The following is a 19,806-nucleotide window of genomic DNA, read 5'->3' on the forward strand; positions in this document are numbered from 1 at the left end:
GCTTGCATGAAGGGTTTTACTCATCTTTAGACCCCAATGAGTGATTTGTACAAAATTGGTGCTTAATAAATGTGCATTGAATTAAATAGAAATGCACACAGAGAGTTGGATTCATAACAAGAATTTAATAAATTAGGATGCAAAAAAATCTGTGAGCCAGTGAGGTTGGATGGGCAACAAAGGTTGTAGGGGAAGGATAAAGCAGTGTTTCTCATTCAATGAGAATAACAGAAAAGCTTGTTAAAAATACACATTTGTGGTTCATGAGCCTTCTGGAGCTGAGGTCTAGGAGTCTGAATTTTGATCAAGCTATGCAGGTAGTTCCCAAGGCATACCAACTTCACAGGAGCTCTCAGTTGTGAATTAATTAATTTCACCTATGGAGCCTAACTCCACTTTCAGAGATTCTAATGTATATAATGGTCTTGAGTATTAAAAACAAAAACAAAACCCTTCCACTCTAATATGTAGCCAGAGTTGAGAATTCTGTATTAGGGTAGAATAAATTTAAAAAGTTTTCTTTGTTCTATTGCTGTGTCTTTTATTTAGCTGTTTTTGGTATTTTATAAATATTGATTTATCAGAAGATTAAAGTTGGAAAGAAAGTCACCCCCACTTTAACAATATGAGCTAATATTTATTAAACATTTACTGTGGGTTAGGCACTATTAAAAATGCCTTCTATGTATTAACTAATTCAGTCCTTAAAACAACTTTATAAAGTCAGCATTATTATTATCCCTGTTTTAGGTTGAGTAATTAGAAAAGCTGGGCTTTGAACCCAGAGATAACAGCCCTGGAGCTCCTATTGTCAAGACAGAGCCCCTCTGCACCAAGAACATCCCACATCTTCCAGAAAATTATTCAGGACTTCTCTGACCCAGATCAACCGTACTAACATATTTTATATTGCATTTTTCATGTTCTACTGTGTCCAGTTTTTTTCCCCAAACATATACAGAGCACTTTTTGGACACTCAGCCTTACCCTCTTCATCTCCCCTGCGGTGCTCTGCTTTGCCCTCCACTCTGTGTGTGGTTCTTTAATGACTGTTTCACATGTACTGGTTTCCTCTCCAAAGAAATTATGTGCAGTTATGAGGGCCCAGCAAGCATTACTTTCTGCACTGCCCCCTTACCTGGGGTTCATGTTGAATAGACAGTATTGTGTGGTGGTTAGGGTGTCATCAGACCTGAGTTTAAAGATAGGCATGACCACTTTCTAGTTTCATATTCTTGGGCAGATCAATTAACCTCCCTGAGCCTCAGGTTCCTCCTCTGTAAAACGGGGACCCTTTCATTCAGCTGACAGTGAATGATCTGTTGCGAAGTGCCAGGGGCTGAACTAGATAAACACAGACCCTGGCCTCAGGAGGCTTCCAGGCCAACCTCTTTCTCCCAGGAGAACAAAATGAGATGATAGCAAATGAAGTGCTTCCTTAGCTCAGGTCAGAGGGGCATGTAATAGACACTCAATAAATGTTAACCTATTCATTCAATATCATCTAGTTAATTAAAAGCAAGCAGTCCATTTGACACCAGAAGAAAATTTAATTAAACCTCACACTGCAAAAACACAATATTATACATCACTCCATCTCAAGCCTTTACTGATTTTGCTTTCTGTTTCATGTCAGTAGCAGTTAAGCCAGGACCCAGGAAATCAAGATAGCCCTCTCTCCCCCGCATTCCCATCTTTTTCTGTAGGCTAGTGATCAGTCAGAATAAGGAGAAGAAGAAAAGGAAAAGGAGGAGGAGAAAGAGAAGGAGAAATGCCAACACCAGGGTTACAGAAACTATAGTCCCTTTCAAATACTGACATTGGATGAATCAAGTAAACTTTCACCAAAATATAGAGCTGTATAATTGTGTAGTCACAGATAATTATTTCTCAAAATGGATTTAGTTTAAAAAAATGAATTCACTCATATTGTATAGAGTAGTGGGTGTGGTAATGGGACACACATTTAAAACTGTCTAGGAAATATTTTCTCTCTGCCCTGTCAGTCTACCTCTGGGGCTCTACTTGCAACCCTTTTGGAGATAATAGGAAAATCTCAGTGGCTCCTTCACCAATGGTCCTCCCTTTTTCCACCCCTTCTCTCCTTTGCTATAGGTATACTCAGCATCAGATCAAGTTGGAAGCTCTGTCCTGTCACTTATTAGCGATTTTGAGTTAACCCCTCTCTTCCCTTTCTTCATCTGTAAAGAAAGCATAACAAAACACTCCTGAATCACAGAACTGTTCTGCCTGGCTTTGGATAGGCTTTCTCTTTTTCCCTCTTCTCTATCTGTCTCTGCCTCTCGCTGTGTCTTTCTCTGTCTTTGTTTCTCTGTCTCTTTTCTTTCTCTATACCTTCCCTCCCTCCCTTCCCTTCTATTTCTTTCTTTCAAGAACAGAAACACCAGTTTGCGGGAATCTCAAATTAAGTCATTAGCCAGACCCAGTCCCATCCCTGGCTAGATTCTGTGCTTCCCGAAGCCGCCGGTGTCTCATTCATTCCCTTTATTCTAAGGGCAGTCGAGTCTTGGGATGCTTGAAGCCACGGAGGCGGAATCAAGTCCCTCCCAGCGCTTTTGAGTCGGAGGGAGAGATGATAGGCGCAGGCTGGTGACCCCCTCCCTTTCCCCCACTCTTGGGAGCGCCAGCCACTCCGCGCCCCTTGGCACCAGTGCCTTTTCTCTGTAGGGAAGGCGAGCCCAGCCCGCAGGGGCGCGGCGGGGGCCGAGGGCGCCCCCTCCCTTCCTTTCGCTCCCCCTCCCCTTCCTCCCCTCCCGATACAATGACTGGGCCGGAACAGCGCATCAGAGGAGTCTCATTGGCAGCGGCCGCCCTAGCCCCCGGAGAGGCGGCGGGCGGGGGCAGCTGGGGAGAGAGGAGCCCAGAGCTGGGGCTGACAGCGAGAGGAGGCAGGCAGGACGGAAGGACTGCAGGACGCGAGGAAGGCGGCCAGGGGCGCTGCTTTAAGTGTGGATCAAAGCGAGGACGCGCGGCGAGCGACGGCGGGGGCGACGAATAGCCCCGGGCTGGGGGATGCGGCGGGAGCTGGCTGCCCTGCGAGCCCGGGAGTCGGGCTGCGCGGCTCACGTGCAGAGCAGGAGCTTGGGCAGAGAGGAGGAGGAGGAGAAGGAGAAGGAGGAAGGCAGACGCCGGGGAAGGCTCTGCGCAGAGCGGAGTTGCGGGGCTGGCGCAGAGCCGGGTCCCCAGGTCCCGCGCGGTGAGCAGCCGAGACAATAAAGTAGCGGTCGACAGCCCCCCCGAGCGCCCGAGGCTGGAAGCAGCAGAGCAGGTAGGTGGGCGACTGCCCCGGGTGCCCCGAGCGCGCAGCTAGGGGAGACCGAGCGACGCGGTCACAGCGGCGCTTGCAGTGCGCGCGGGGCGCAGCGCGCGCGTTTGGAGACCCCCAGTGGAGGTGCGGGTCCCGGGCGCTCCCGCGGGCAGGAAACTCCGCCCCGCCGCTCCCCTGCTGCCTGCAGCGTCCGCCGGAGTCCTCTGGGCACTTGGCGCGGCGCTTTGGTCGCTTTGGTGGTGTGGAGACAGGAAGTTTGGCGGTTTCGGGGCGTTGGCGCTGGTGGGGTTTGCAGGCGCGCCGCCAGGGACCATGTGCTTTGGTAGCTGCGCGTTCGTGGGAGGTGGAGAGAAATGCTGATGAATCCCAGGTCGGGCTGCCCAGAGGTACTTTCAAAACGCGGCGAGAGGAGTGGAGGGGGGAAATCCCTTGCGTTTGCAGAGGATACTAAGGGTTTGGTTTGGCTGCCCTTTTCAAATAGGTGTGTCTGATCCTCGCCGCTCCTATGCTGAAGTGGCTGTATGCGTGTGGATCGCTCCCTATGTATTTTCTGGAGTATTTCACTTTTTAAATTTTCATCTGGTGAGGGAAAAACAAAGATGATATTTTGGGAAATGCCATTCGATTTGGACTAGGAGATGAACTCTTCCTTTGCATTGAATGACCTGTGCTCCGAACGATACTGCTAAGCAGTGCCTGGTCTTGTTCACAAAAGGGGCGAGAGCTCGTAATAAAGCTTCCCCGGGCCTGAGAAAGCTGCAGCAGGAGGAGGTCTCTCGTTCTCCTTTGTGTGGCCGCTTCCTTCCAGATGTGAGAGGGTTGGGCTAGGCACTCCTGGGTGGGGTAATAATTATCTTGAACATTCCTGCGATCTGCTAGGACTTGTAAACATACCAGAGCCAACTCCTCTGCACTTTGCGAACCGACTTGGTCTGCTTGCTGGTACCCGGACGGCTGCGTCTGGAAAGTGGCCCCTTGGTGGGGAAAAAGACCCCAGAGTGCTGACAGCCGCAGTCTTTCCGGAAAGGTGGTTGATCCTTCAAGGTTAGCTAGTTTTTGGATACCCCAGAAACTTGTCAACTCATTTGGAGGTTGGGTACAAGATTTTAGCGCAATTCCTGGCATGCTGTTTCCTGTCCTAAAGAGAATAGGTCTGTGGAGCTTCCATATCAAACGTCTGCAGGGGAAGAGAAGCAGCTTCGCCTTACTTAACCTCACCAAGCTGCTTGCTCTTTGATCTCCCACACACGTACTATTACGAATGGCGCTTAAGAGAGCTTACTATGGGACACGCACCCCAATAGGCAGTTCTGGGGCATCATAAATAGTCCACAGAGTGGTAAACTAAGCCCTAGAGCGAGGTTAAGTAACCTGCCATAAGTTACACTGGTGATTTTTGGTTTACATGAGGTCTGTTTCCAGATGCCAGGGTCTTAACTGTAACAGTGCCTCTAAAAAGGCTGTGCCGTGGTGGCATGGATGATGATGAAAGAAAAATAATTACAATCATAACAACAATAACTACCTCCCGTGTTTTTCATAAGATTAAATCAGATGATGTTTAAAAGAGTGACTGAACCCAAGGTGAGCACTCAGTGGATATTTTGGTCTCTAAATGTCATAAGCTAGGTGATGGGTATACTTATGATTCTGTGAGTCTTCCTTCTTTTTTGTATATCTGAAAAATTGGAAATAAAGAGTAAATGTACGGGCACTCAAGCGCACACCACACACATTCACCTCTACCTTTTGAACAGTGCTTGTTACATTTCCTAAAAGAGGGTCAGAAGAATTCACGCAATTCCCAGAACTTCTCGAACAGAAGAGGTTTATCATTTCCTCATGACATCTGCAGGTATTAATTAAACACTTCATTTGCTTCAATTCAGTAATGCAGGTGGAATGCATTTGAACACTATGATGATGGAAAATGAAGAAATCTGCCTAAAATGCCATTATAGTTAGGTCTGATTTTCATCATCACTGGGAAAGTTCTCAGAAGTCACCTCTCCTGGGTGTGCAAGTGATTGTCTTAAACTTCACTTGGTTTTGAAATGAATAATGGTTTTGAATTTCCATTTTCACCGCGGGAAAGTTCATGGGCTTCTCAAACAGGCAGACAAACGTGCTTGAGCCTGACAAGCTGGAAAAGTGTGGGAGGAGTTAACTTTACAGCCACTCCAGGGTGGAAATGCAGAGTTTTCTCAGGACTGTTTACTTGACTGGCCTCTATTTCCAGCAAGCCTGAGAATGGGAGCTCTCCGTTTGATTCCACAGATTTAATCAAGACTCTGCAGTGCTTCTGAGCAGACAAAAAGGAAGTTTGGCTAACTGACAATACAAATAAGGTACATGGAAAACAGTTAAAAATACCCTGTCTTGTCCAGCCTGCAGTAATTGTCTGAAATTTAAGGAACTCTTCATAGTTATTTTACACCCGTAAGTGAAGGCATCAGGCTTATTATACTGCAAGGGATTTCTCTCTCTCTGTGTCCCTCTCTTCTTCCCTCCCCCACTTACTCCTTCTCTCTCCCTCCCTCCCTCCATACCTCCATCTGTCCTTCCCTCTCTCCCTCCCTTCCCCTAAATGTGCCCCAGAGACTTGATCTTATTATGAAGGCACTATTTTTACATATTCAATGATTGCTGAGGTTCACTGAAATTATTATCTTTAACCTGTAGATAAATAAATCATGTAACTCGGCTCATCAGTAAGACTTGGGTGTCTATTTCCTTACTTAGCTATCTCTCTTCTCTCTCTTTTTAGACATGGTTTTTGTTTTGTTTTAGAACTCCACTTATCTTTTTTTTTTTTTGTAATTTATTTATATTTAGGTCATTAAGATTTTTTTCTCCTGGTAAAATGTGTGTCCTGTGCGGTCAGAGAGAACTGGTGAGATAGCAATTTTCTATTGCTAGATGCTTAATTTAGGGGCCAAACCTCCTATTTTCCTCAATAACCTGATTAAAATTATCATGTCATTTAAAAAATATCTCATTCTTCCTAGTGAAATCAATTTTTTTTTTTTTTTTTTGCGGTATGCGGGCCTCTCACTGTTGTGGCCTCTCCCGTTGCGGAGCACAGGCTCCGGACGCGCAGGCCTAGCGGCCATGGCTCACGGGCTTAGTTGCTCCGGGGCATGTGGGATCTCCCCGGACCAGGGCACGAACCCGTGTCTCCTGCATCGGCAGGCGGATTCTCAACCACTGAGCCACCAGGGAAGCCGGTGAAATCAATTTTTAACCTAATCTCATAAAGCAGAGTTTTTCAAAATGAAGGTCGTGAAATCAATTTAGTGGGTCGCACCAGTATATTTTTAAAGTATTACAGGACAGGAATTATCAGCATCATCATACGTTAGTAAAGGTTCTGTCGTTTCATGAAACTTTGGGTCAGTCCTGTATCCGGGGCTGTGTGCAAACTTTGGGTTGCAGGATTAAATGTAATTCGTACTGTGAGTTGAGTTGCTGTCAAAAAGTTTGAAAGTCACTGACACAGGGTGTGTTTGTATAATAAGTGACAAAAACCCAATTTAAATGGAATTAGGAGATATATATTCCATATATACAGGTTCGATTTTCTAAAAGGTACATAGGTGAGACTGACTTCAAGACCATCTTGCCCAGGGCTGAACAGTGACTTCAGGATCTGATTCTTTTCATCTTAAGCTCTGCCTTTCTCTTCCTGCCTTTGGGTTCCTTGTTGGGTGGCAAGATGACTGACTGTAGCAGTTGCCCGTTTACACAATTCCAGGTTTAAGTCTAACAGAAAAAGCATAAACCCTCCTTCCCCAGTTGTTGAGCAAAAAGTCTCAACACCAGTTCTGATTAGCCCAGTTGGCTTGGCTGGAGGAAACCCCACTGCCTTAGTGGTGGAGTCCTATCCAGGCCATATGGACCATGGACGCTGGAGGCCTGGACCTCCAGATGAATACAGTTGCTGGAAAAGGGGCAAATGGATGCCAGGAAGTTGAATAAAGTTCACCACAATTTTCAAGTGCCTAACTCAGTGTAGGCTGATTTCTGTTCTCTTTGATGCCCCAAATGATGGAGGACGAACTGAATTATATTTAGGCCACATAGGTTATCAATATGATTTCTCATGTGTGTAAGGAAAGCCTTAGCCTTCACTTTTACCACGGTCAGTATCAGGACTTGGAGATCACAGTGCAGAGCAGGTCAAATTAATGGTGGTTTTTGTACTTTCCAGTGACACTGAGGGAAAAAGGCAGATATATTGATTTAAAACCCACTATAGACCCTAAGTCTCTTTTTTGCATCTATGTGCAAATCTTGGAAGGCAATTATTTTAATCAATGTGTTGTGCAAATGTGGTGAAAGTAGTTATTTAAGAGTAGTGTCTTCAGGCAAATTATTTGAAGAGTACACCTCCTTATGGGCCAAGGGGAATGAGTTCTCTGCTCTGCAGCTGTTCATCTTGGAGATATTTATCTGTGTCTATGTTGCTTCGCCCCTGGGGATGTGCTGCTTTTAATTGTGCTCTGTCACTTTATGTACAATTATCCAGTGGGAAGGGGAGCCTATTGTATGCGGCTGTGAGGATAATGTTTACTCCCAGCAGGGGATCTCCGGAAGTCAGGTGATCATGCTGGCTTGCCCGGGTCAGTCCTGGTTAATGTCTGAACCTCCAGTTTGAATGATAAATTACATGGTCACTTCACCTATAAAGGCTCTTTTAGGGGGCCATGATTAGGGGTCTTTTTAGATTAAAAATAGATTAAAAGATTATAAAGAACTCCTCTCACCAGGCAAGCTTAAATGGTATTTAAGGATGCCTGCTCAAGTGGTAGAAATATTATAAAGGAAAGCAAAAAAGTGAATGCCGAAAAATCATGAGAGTGTGCTGGGTCTCAACCAGGGGTGATTTTGCCTCTCTGGGAACTTTTGTCAGCGTAAAGAGAAATTGTTAGTTGTTGCCACTTGCGGGAGGGTGCTAATGGAATCTAGTGGGTAGAGACCAGGGATGCTGGTAAACATCTTAACCATGCACAGGACGGTCCCCACGACAAAGAATTATCCAGCCCCAAATGTAGATAGTGATGAGGTTGAGAAACCCCTGAACACTGGTTACATTTGAAGGGGAGGTAGGGAAAGTGTTCAGGAATTTCTGGGGCAGCCCAGTGATGGATACATGGCTTTTCACTTGGAGATAATTATGGAGCTGTATACTTATATTTTGTTCACCTTTTTATGTATGTTATACTTAAAAATTTTTAAAGCATTAAAAAAATAAAGTTCTTACCATAACTGAAGGGTGAAACTCCTGATGCCTGGTAGCAACTTGTTCTGATGTAAAGACTAAGTAAATATTAATAGAACTACTAATGATAATAAGAGCTGCTCACCTGTGCTGGAAATTACACTGCCAATATTACATAATATTTGTCAAATTGGCAAAGTCTGTGTGTTGACCACTCTTTTACAGAAGAGCAGGATAGGTTGTGGTTATAAACGCTGGCTCTCATGTCAGATGACCTGCCCCTCAAATCCAACTGCACCACTTACTAAATGTGTGACTTTGAACAAGCGGCTTAACCTTTTTTGTGCCCCAGTTTCCTCATCTCTAAAATGGGGAGAATAAGATTTCCTACCTCATTGGGTGATTATGAGGATAAAATAAGTGTTTCACGCAGTGCCTGCTACATATTAAATATTCCATAAATGTTAACTTTTTCCTAGCTTTGTGGAGGCTAGGAAGAAGTAGAAATAGCTATATTTTTTATTGAACACTATGTACCACATTTCAGTCTAAGCATTTTTCAGCTATTGTTTTCTTTATTCTTATGAATCCTGTGATCTGAGTGTTAAGGCCATTTGTTGTTATCACTCCCATTTTACAGATGAGGAAAACTGAGACTTAATGAAATTAGCAAGGAATAGAGGCTTAATTGCAACCCCAAGCCATTTTGACCCCAGAGCCTCTGCTCTCATTTATTGTGTCATATTGTTAGACTTGGAAGGGAGCTTTGAGATCAACTAACCTTCAAAAATGAGCCCCAAAGATGGAATGTGACTTGGCAAGTTATTTAGGGATGGTGTAGGGCCAGAACTGAGGTTTTCTGCCTCCCATGACCATCTATATTTTGAGGATACATGCATCCATCTCACAGAGCAACTGTGCTGAGTGGGAACAGGCATGGACTAGGAACGCTATATCTGGCGTTGGAGAGATGTCTTCTAATCCAGCTACAAAAGTCTAGTGCTGTGTTACTGGTGGAGGTGAACCCCTGGTGAATATGAGTTAATTTTAGATGATAGATGGAGAATCATTTTACTTTAGTGATTATTTATTTATTTTAATGTGTACCCCCCCAATTTTTTTTCACTCAGACCTTCAAAGTTTATTAAATAGTAGATTTCTTTCGGCCTTGCAAAATAACTATTAACAGACAATATTATTGCTTAAGATGAGGCTAGAAAGACACAGTGTCAATGTAAAATCACTTAAAAATATATATTAGGTAAAACATAAGGTGGGTAGTATTGAAAAATGACAAAAGTTACGAAGGGGAAGATGTGAATGACTGAAGTCCAGGAAATACTGGGCTAGATCAATGTCTGTCCAACTCTGCACAGGAATCAGTTGGGAATCAGGTACTGATTGAGTAGATCTGGGGCAGAGCCTGAGATTCTGCATTTCTAACAAGCTCCTAGGTGATGCTGATGGCGCTGGTCTGTGGACCAGTTTGCCTAGGAAGGGATCAGAGAATCTAGAAGATTCTTGGACATGTGCTAGGTGCCATGGAGGATTCAAAGAAATTTAAGGTACAATGAGATATCACCTCACATCTGTCAGAGTGGCTATCACCAAAAAAATCTTCAAATGACAAATGTTGGTGAGGATGTGGAGAAAGGGAAACCCTCCTACACTGTTGGTGGGAATGTAAATTGGTGCAGCCACTGTGGAAAACAGTATGGAGGTTTCTCAAAAAACTAAAAATAAAACTACCATATGACCCAGCAATTCTACTCCTGGGTATATATCTGAAAAAACAAAAACATGAATGTGAAAAGATGCATGCATCCCAATGTTCATAGCAGCATTATTTACAGTTGCCAAGATATGGAAGTGACCTAAATGTCCATCAATAGATGAATGGAAAAAGAAGATGTCACACACACACACACACACACACACACACACACACACACACACACACACACGGGAATACTACTCAGTCATAAAAAGTGAAATTTTGCTATTTCCAACAACATGGATGGACTTGGAGGGTATTATGCTAAGTGAAATAAGTCAGAGAGAGAAAGACAAATACTGTATAACTTATATGTAGAATCTAAAAAAATAAAACAAACTGGTGAATATAACAAAATAGAAACAGACAGATATAGAGAACACATTAGTGGTTACCAGTGGGGAGAGAGAAGGATGAAAGGGCAAAAAACAGGGGAGAGGATTAAGAGGTACAAACTATTAGGTGTAAAATAAATAAGCTACAAGGATATATTGTACAACACAGGGAATATAGCCAGTATTTTTTTTTTTTTTTTTTTGCGTTCCGCGAGCCTCTCACTGTTGTGGCCTCTCCCGTTGTGGAGTACAGGCTCTGGACGCGCAGCCTCAGCGGCCATGGCCCATGGGCCCAGCCGCTCCGCGGCATGTGGGATCTTCCCGGACCGGGGCACGAACCCGTGTCCCCTGCATCGGCAGGCGGACTCTCAACCACTGCGCCACCAGGGAAGGCCCATAGCCAGTATTTTATAGTAACTATAAATGGAGCATAACTTTTAAAAATTGTTGATCGCTATATTGTACACCTGTAACTTATATTGTACATCAACTATACTTCAAAAAAAAAAAAAAAAAAAAAAACCACACAAAGAAATGTAAGGGAATCCCGTTTCCCAGAAGCTTAAGTTAGTTGGGGAGAGAAGATGTGAATGAACGTGGGTGGTAAACTCCCCGTTCCAGAGAAAGTGCGACACTAAAAGAGAGGTACAGGAACGGTGATCTGCCCCAGAGTTGCTGCAGTGGGGTAGCAGGAGTGGGTAGGGTTTCACTTTGGCCTGAAAGATTTGTAGCAGCAAGTGGAGAGTTCCCAGACAGGCTTGATGAGCAGGAGGGAAGGGTACAAGGAACACAGAAGACTCCCAAAAATGCCTTCGCCAGCAAAGTGGAGGTTTCAGGAACAGTCTGTTCAGTACACTGAAACGTTCACTTAGGATAACCTCCCTTTTCAAAGAACAAGCCCCATTGCCCAGTCCTAATAGTCCCTATTTGTTGAGTCCCCATGAGTGCCAGCTACTTGCCAAGTGCTTTCCAGCCAGTATATATTTCATTCCATTTCCACCATGAACCACCGTAGCTCACACTTTATAGAGGTGAAATCGGAGGCTTGGAGAGGCTGCATCACTGTTCAAAGTCACACATCTGGTTAGTGATAGACTTGGAATTCAAAGTCACCCGAGTCTGTGCTCTTGGACATCACACTGCAAGTGGCTCTGCTTTGTGTTATCTCCGACAGTCACAGCCTGAGTGAGAGGCTCAGCTCTCGAGAGAGAGCATAGCTCACCGGAGATTCTAATGGCTTATCTTGTTTCAGGTAAGAATATTACCCTCTAAAACAGATCCTGAACCCTCAGCCAAAGTTGATTATATTCCTTTCTGCCGCGCTGAGTAAACTATGACCAGACTGGAGTTTTTAGCATTGTGACCTTCCATGAGAAATAAGTTCAAAACTGCCCCTTTGCCCCAGCCCCGTTCCTGCAAATAAACACTGAATGTTTTGTTGCAATGAGAAGGCGCTTTCCTTTGGAAATCACCAAGTAGCCTAGAGAGACAGTTATTGGAAATAATTATGCCTCTGCCACAGCATGGGGCCCATCACTGCCCTTCCTGATTCAAAAGGAAGGAATACCTTCCTTTCTGGAATACCAGCATCCACGTTCCAGTTGGTGCTTATAATAGCTGACAGCGGCGGTAGGGAACCCAACAACGGATGAGGCCTAAGGATTGTTTTCTGGCTTCCCTTGTTGCACCTGACTGAGCCCATCCCATCAATTCAGTCCTCGAAAAAGAGTAGGGGGACCATATGGGACCTGAATGGGAGGCACGAGTCAGAAAGCCAGCTCTGGCCCTGGTTCATCCAAGTGTACTACTCCGGCAGGGTTCTGCCAGATGAAGGAGGAGCTGGGGAGAAAGGGGTTCGGTGACCCTGGGTGGAGAGTCAGAAAAGCTGAGTTCTGATCGCAGCTCAACAGCAGACTGACCTTAGCCAGTGTTAATTACCTCTCTGGATTTGTCAAGTGGGGGTTGATCTTTACACTCTGAACGACCAGAAGTGCACTCAGACCTTCAAATCTTGTTAAAGATTTGCACTTTATCCACAGCCGTTGCACTGTTCTCACTTTAACTTTTTTAAAAAAGGGCTCAGAGAATACACTAGTGATTACTAATGTGCAGAGGATGGGGGAGGGGTGAGATAGGCATAGGGGATTAAGATATAAAAACTGCTATGTATAAAATAAATAAGCTACAAGGATATATTGTACAGCACAGGGAGTATAGCCAATAGTTTTTTAGACTGTTTTTATTTATTTATTTAAAGAAATGTCTAAAACTTAAAAAAGAAATTTATTTATTTATGGCGGCCGGGTCTTCCTTGCTGTGCACGGGCTTTCTCTAGTTGCGTGGAGCAGGGGCTACTCTTCGTTTCCGTGCATGGGCTTCTCACTGCGGTGGCTTTTATTGCGGAGCACGGGCTCTAGGCACGTGGGCTCAGGAGTTGTGGTGCACGGGCTTAGTTGCTCCACGACATGTGGGATCTTCCTGGACCAGGGCCCGAACCCATGTCCCATGCATTGGCAGGCGGATTCTTAACCACTGGGCAACCAGGGAAGTCCTGTTTTTTATTTTTATTTTTGGTGGCACCCGCACGGCTTGCAGGTTCTTAGTTCCCCCACCAGGGATTGAACCTGGGCCTTAGGCAATGAAAGCATGGAGTCCTAACTGCTGGACCGCCAGGGAATTCCCTAGCCAATATTTTATAATAAGTTTAAGTGGAGTATAATCTATAAAAATATTGAATTACTATGTTGTACACCTGAAACTAATGTAATATTGTAAATTAACTATAATTTTTAAAAAGTCTCAGATAAATAAATGCATTTAAAAGAGCTGCTTTATCAGTAGTGTGTTGGTGGAACATTTCAGTAAAATTACTTGCTGTGTAGTAAAAATGAGCCTTGGTGTAACTGGTTCTATCAAGTAACTTTTCAGTATTTAAATAAATCTCAAAACATTAAGATAGTGTAACTTCTTTGATAAATCAGGAAAGTTAAGGGTATTTGAGGCAATCACCAATGAATTGATTGCATCCATTTTAACATGCAACTTGAAATGCAGGATCCTGATTAGGTAATGAAAACCATGTGCCCTTAGACTGGGAACAGAGAGCCCAGTCCCAGCGGGGCCGTAAGACTCAAATTGAGGACATATCATGGTAATTTGCTTCAACTGTGTTAAATTAATTCAATTTGTATTTTGAAGAGAAAAAAAGAAGCGTGTTACTTTATATACCTCCCTGTGTCCAGTCTAGTTGTACTTTCACTTCCTAAAGAATGGGCTGTCCAGTTTACTAGAGGTCAAAAGTTTGATTCAAACAAATTAAGAGTTAGAAAGCACTTTTGCAATGATTCAGCTGCTTTGAACAGTTCAAGTCTTGAGTGGTTCTTGATGTACTTTCTAGCACTGAGCTTAATTACACTTGGAAAAGCGTACTGGAAAACTATCATTGGTCCTTTTTAGATTTGAGAGAAAAGCTGTGAAAATGATACAGGGTATTTAAAAATTGACAGTTTGTCAGCAAGTGTTCATGCTATTGGATAGATTCTTTTCACTCTATAATAAGAGGGGGAAATGTAACTTTGCCTTCTTTCAGAGTATACAATGCAAACTCCCCCCTCCCCCCTCCCCCACTTCTCCTATGGTTTCATTTATATAGTATTGTCAAGGAATAAGAAACCTGTTTCACTAAAGTGATTTCTCCAGGTGATTAAAGCTTACCTCTGCCCACCTACATTATTTTTTTGCTTGAACTGTTTCTGATGAAAACATGGCACCTGCTTCTTTACTATTTTACATGGAGTTTGTAAATGTGGTTAGAGCTTTCCTTGACTTGGCCTCCTCATGATAAACATCACTTTTCATTCCTTGCCATCATCCTGTTACTCTTTGACAGCTGACTTGTGTGGGGCTGAGAGCCTCTGTATAAGTAATCACATATTTTTATTCTTTTGTAGGTGCCATTATTCCTAATAATAGGGCTCCTCTGAGTAGTTAGCAAATCCCAGGCAGGGTGCTAAGAATGTCATATGCATTATAGTCTTGGCTAATCTGCCAAACACCCCCGCCCCTAAGAAATGAGATTATTCCTTCTGTTTTATGGGTAAGAAAATTGATATTTAAGAAACTAAGAGTGAGTTGTGGAGTGGGAATTTGAACCTGGATCTCTAAGTGAGAGACGCCTGTTGATAGGTAATACAAGAGTTGCCTCTGTTTCTCTTCTTTGCATATTTCTGTCTATCTTCCTGCTTTTAAAACCTTCACCCAGGTAAGAGCCCGAGATGAGGCGTGTGCCTCTTTTACAGGGCATTTATTGGTATCTTCCTCCTAGGGTGTGGTTATGAGACTATTTCTGCTGATTCCTAGGTTCCCAGGCATCTTCTGCATAGTTGCAGTTTCGGGAAGTCAAACCTGTGAATTCATCACTATGTGTGCTAAGGCTTTGGGTAGATTAATTATAGGATTTACTGCATTATGGTTTAGTGACGTAATCAAGATACCTGCAATCAGAGGAATGCCTGGCAAGTCTATAACTCAGAGGTCAGCACACTTTTACTGTGAAGGGCCAGGTACCAAATATATTAGGCTTTGCAGGCCATATGGTCTGGGTTGCAGCTACCCAAATCTGCCTTTGCAGGGCAAGAATAGCCACAGATAAAACATAAAATGATGCATGAAGCTGTATTCCAATAAAACTTTATTTACAGAAACAAGCTGTGGGCAGGAGTTGGCCCACAGGCTTGTCGTTTGCCAACTCCTGTTATAATGGATGAAAGAACCACTCAGGGTATTTTATTATTTTTTTTATTATTATTATTTTTTTGCGGTACGCGGGCCTCTCACTGTCGTGGCCTCTCCCGTTGTGGAGCACAGGCTCCGGACGCGCAAGCTCAGAGGCTACGGCTCACAGGCCCAGCCGCTCCGCGGCACGTGGGATCTTCCCGGACCAGGGCACAAAACCGTGTTCCCTGCATCGTCAGGCGGACTCTCAACCACTGCACCACCAGGGAAGCCCCACTCAGGGTATTTTAAAAGCCAAAGTAGGTAGAGTTCAGAGGCCGTCGTGTAGAGTAGTGACTTTGCCCAGAGACTCTGGAGACAATGCCTGGATTTGTCTCCTGGCTTCACCACTAACTACTGTAACTTAGTGTAACAAATATCTTAACCTCTCAGTTTTCTGTCTTTAAGATTGGGAAAATAATAGTCTTTCCTCTCAGGGTTGCTTTGAAAATTGTTTGTAAGTTACTGAGAGCCATGCGCAGGACAAGAAAAGCACTACGCAACTTCTTGTGAAATTAAGAATTGTAATGAATCCAATTTCTAGTGAGCTAAAATATCATAACACGCTGATGGAAAGAACGGAGGCTTCCTTTGCTCTGGAGGGCAGTGATTGTTCCTGTTGGGTGGATGGATGTGTGGTGGGAGAGGACGGCTTTGTGAAACCTTCGTGGAGGCAGCACGATGGGTCAGACAAGGCTGTGGCCCTGCAGTTATGGGAAGTGGGCTCCAGGCCACAGACAGTCTTTGACTTACAAGTCACTTCCCTTTAGGGCCTCGGTTTCTGCATCCATAAAATAAAGGGGTTCACCTCGATTAGTGGATATAGGCTGGCTGCTCACAGGTTGCATTCTGCCTACAGAGAATTTGATTAGTTCCAAGGGTGTTTTTTAAACATTTGAACTCATCATCAGCAACTATGAATCAGGAGATTCCACAAAAATTCAGGATTCCTGGTTTTTGTTAAAAATTCAGAAGCTCTAACAACACTGGCTTCATTCCTGCCTGGCAGCTGTGGACCGGCGCTGGGGCATGGCGGCCCATGGGCTCTCTTACGGATTGCCGTAGCAGAGGGTGTATGTGCCCAATCCGTACCCTGGCCCTGGCCTTGGCCTCTCAGTCAAGCCACCTTGACTTCCCACCACCTCTGCCTGCATTCATTTGTCTGAGGACTTTCTCTGACTGTGGAAGTGACGGTTTGGAAGTGCTGGGGAATTAAGACCTATCTCTCCAGTGAGGAAGGCTTTAGCATCTGGACACTGCAGCTCCCTTGCCCATCTGGTAGGATAACTAAAATCAATATTCTGCACCATTTCCTAGAGTTTCCCCATGGCATTAAACCCTGGTCACTCATGGTGATAGTTGATTTAATAGGACCTTTTAATTAATTAATTAAATTTAAAATTGAAGTATAGCTGATTTCAGTGTTTCAGGTATATAGCAAAGTGATTCAGTTATAAATATAGATATTCTTTTCCAGATTCTCTTTATACATATATATATGTATATTCTTTTTCAGATTCTTTTCCAATACGGGTTATTACAAGATACTGACTGTAGTTCCCTGTGCTATACAGTAGGTCCTTTCTGTTTTATATATAGTAGTGTATATCTGTTAATCCCAAACTCCTAATTTATCCCTCCCTGCCTTTCATCTTTGGTAACCATTAGTTTGTTTTGTGTCCATTAGTCTATTTCTGTTTTGTAAATAAGTTCATTTGCTTCTTTTTTTTTTTTTTTTTTTTTTTTTTTTTGCGGTACGTGGGCCTCTCACCGCTGTGGCCTCTCCCGTTGTGGAGCACAGGCTCCAGACGCACAGGCTCAGCGGCCATGGCTCACGGGCCCAGCCGCTCTGCGGCATGTGGGACCTTCCCGGACCGGGGCACGAACCTGCATCCCCTGCATCGGCAGGTGGACTCTCAACCACTGTGCCACCAGGGAAGCCCCCATTTGTATTATTTTTTAAGATTCCACAGCTAAGTGATATATTTGTCTTTCTCTGTCTGACTTACTTCACTTAGGGTGATAATCTCTAGGTCCATCCATGTTGCTGTATATGACACTATTTCATTCTTTTTTATGGCTGAGTAATATTCCATGGTAAATATATACCACATCTAACAGGACGCTTTGTTTTGATGGCCTTTCCTTTCTTGTTTCATTTCCCCTAGTCTCCCACTGCTGTTTCCCGGGATGAACTCTTAGATAAACCTGAGATAAACACCCCACACTTGACCCCTTGCCCAGGGTCAGCTTCCAGAGGAAATCAGACTAAGAAAACCATAGTCCCTGCCACTGAGGCCAAATGAGGATTGCTCTTGTTTTTCATCATGCTTGGGCAGTTTTTCTTGGGTAAAGAAACAGTTGTCCATACCATGTCCTTCAAAAGAGGGAAGGTAAAGGAGTGAATGGGCTGAGGATTTCTAGAAGAAGGGGAGTTTATTTCCTTGTGTAAGTAAAGAATAGACAGAAAGCTTTTATGCAAGTGATCTTTACTTATTGAAGTCTTGTTACCAAACCAGATTTTTTTGCCCATTGCTCAGCAAGCCAAAACTCTGAGACACCTTGCAGCAAAGAGAGTTTATTCACAAGGCAGCCAAGCGGGAAGATAGGAGAACAAATGTCAGATCCACCTCCCCGAAGGCAAGGAGCTCAGGGTATTTATGGGATGAAGAAAAAAGTGGCAGGCAGGGCAGTCTGAGGCGCGGGGAGGGTGGGGAAAGCTGATTGGAAAAAGGTGTGGCAACTGTCCTTTTGTGCAGGTGTAACTAAGCTACAGGCCTCTGCAGGTTCACAAAAGGAGGCGGGGCTTCCCTGGTGGCGCAGTGGTTGGGAGTCTGCCTGCCGATGCAGGGGACGCGGGTTCGTGCCCCGGTCCGGGAAGATCCCACATGACTCGGAGTGGCTGCGCCCGTGGGTTATGGCCGCTGAGCCTGCGCGTCCGGAGCCTGTTGCTCTGCAGAGGGAGAGGCCCGCGTGCCGCAAAAAAAAAAAAAAAAAAAGAAAGAAAGAAAATGGAGGCGCTTAGCATAATGTGAAGGTGGAGTTTTTAGCCCTTTGCCATCAAAGGGTCACCGAAAGGACACTAGCACATGCCTAGTTGGAGGGTATGTGGTCCTATCCAGTCTTAACTGGCTCAGCTTAAAGTAGACACAGGTGACTCCAAGTTCCTGGAAAACAACCCTGGCAAACATCTTATTGTTTAGGTTACATGCTGCTGGGAAGACATGCAAGTCTCTCCTAGCAACAACTATAACAACCTTGATTAGTGAAGGCAGGTGAGATGGATTTGACTCATGATTACCCATAGTTTCAGCCTTGCCTCTGTGGGCATCTGAATTTGTCATTCCTGCAATAGAGGATCCTTATGGATTCTTAAAATGGGACTATTTGATGGGGTATTTTGTGAGAAGCAATCCACATCTCTAGATTGTGATTGGTGAATTGTTTTAACCTGCCTGAGGAGATTTGTATTTTAAAAGAGGCAATTTGAGAGTCAAATTTGTTTTCTAATTGGGTGACCAACCATCCCCGTTTGCCCAGGCCTGCGAAATTTCCTGGGATGAGGGACTCTTCGTACTAAAACTGGGAAGGTCCTGGGCAAACCGAGATGAGTTGGTCACCCTACTTCAGATGCAGGTCACACACAGGACCTTTCAAAGTCTAACCTCTGAAAGATGATGTCCCTCCATTACATATATATTTCAAAAGAAAATTATATTTTAAAAATGACCCCAAACTTAAATGTATGCTAAAATAAAACAGCTATGTCTAGATTTCTAATTGTAAAAATTGGAGTGAGTTTAAGAGCGTGACTTTGGTTTTGCTTTTGGTCTGTACCTCTGCTTGCCCTTTGGGCTTGGCTGGCTGTGGGGTAACAGCACACTGTTAGTTAAGGGAATGGATTTGGAAATATTCTGTACCTCTTCCTTTTCACAGCCTCTACTCAGTCAGTCAAGCAGGGGCTCAGCAGGTGTGCTCCCCACATTTGAAGCTCTGGGTTCTCTCTTCAGGGGTGAAAGGGCACCTGGAAAAGTCACCTCACCTGTGTCCAAGGGGAAACCACTTACATGTGCATTTGCTCTGTCCTGGGTTCTCTCTCATCTTTCTTCTCCTGGGTGTTCATCTGTTTTTAGTAACATTGTGTTTTAATCAGAGGTGAACTTGTGACTATCTTTGCACTCAAATTAGAAGAGAGTGTCACAGTGGAATGAGAGAGAGGGAGAGTCGTGCTCCAGTCTGAGGACATAAACAGCAGAGAGTGTGAATGCACCAAGATCTGGGAATCTCTGTAAATCAGAATCCAGATGTGTTGTCTGCACAACACAAAGTGAAAGGAAGACCTGGGAATTCGAAGGTTAAAATGATTTTATGTATAAATGAGGTAACTTTGACGGTGAAGTTGATATGTGAGGGT

The 19,806-nt window shown here is 44.2% G+C and overlaps 1 protein-coding gene across 3 annotated transcripts in view; it reads left to right on the forward strand.

Moving 5' to 3' along the window:
* Positions 1–2,811: 2,811 nt before the first annotated feature.
* Positions 2,812–19,806, forward strand: part of FRMD4B (FERM domain containing 4B) — a 333,168-nt gene continuing 316,173 nt past the window's right edge. For 2 of the 3 annotated variants that reach the window (XM_067043674.1, XM_059077841.2), the window contains exon 1: positions 2,812–3,289. The gene's annotated coding sequence lies outside the window, so the exon portion shown is untranslated. The remainder of the gene's footprint in view (positions 3,290–19,806) is intronic. The other variant, XM_067043676.1, reaches the window with a different exon arrangement.

The sequence above is a fragment of the Kogia breviceps genome, chromosome 10, assembly GCF_026419965.1.
Source record: "Kogia breviceps isolate mKogBre1 chromosome 10, mKogBre1 haplotype 1, whole genome shotgun sequence".
Lineage (NCBI taxonomy): Eukaryota > Metazoa > Chordata > Mammalia > Artiodactyla > Physeteridae > Kogia > Kogia breviceps.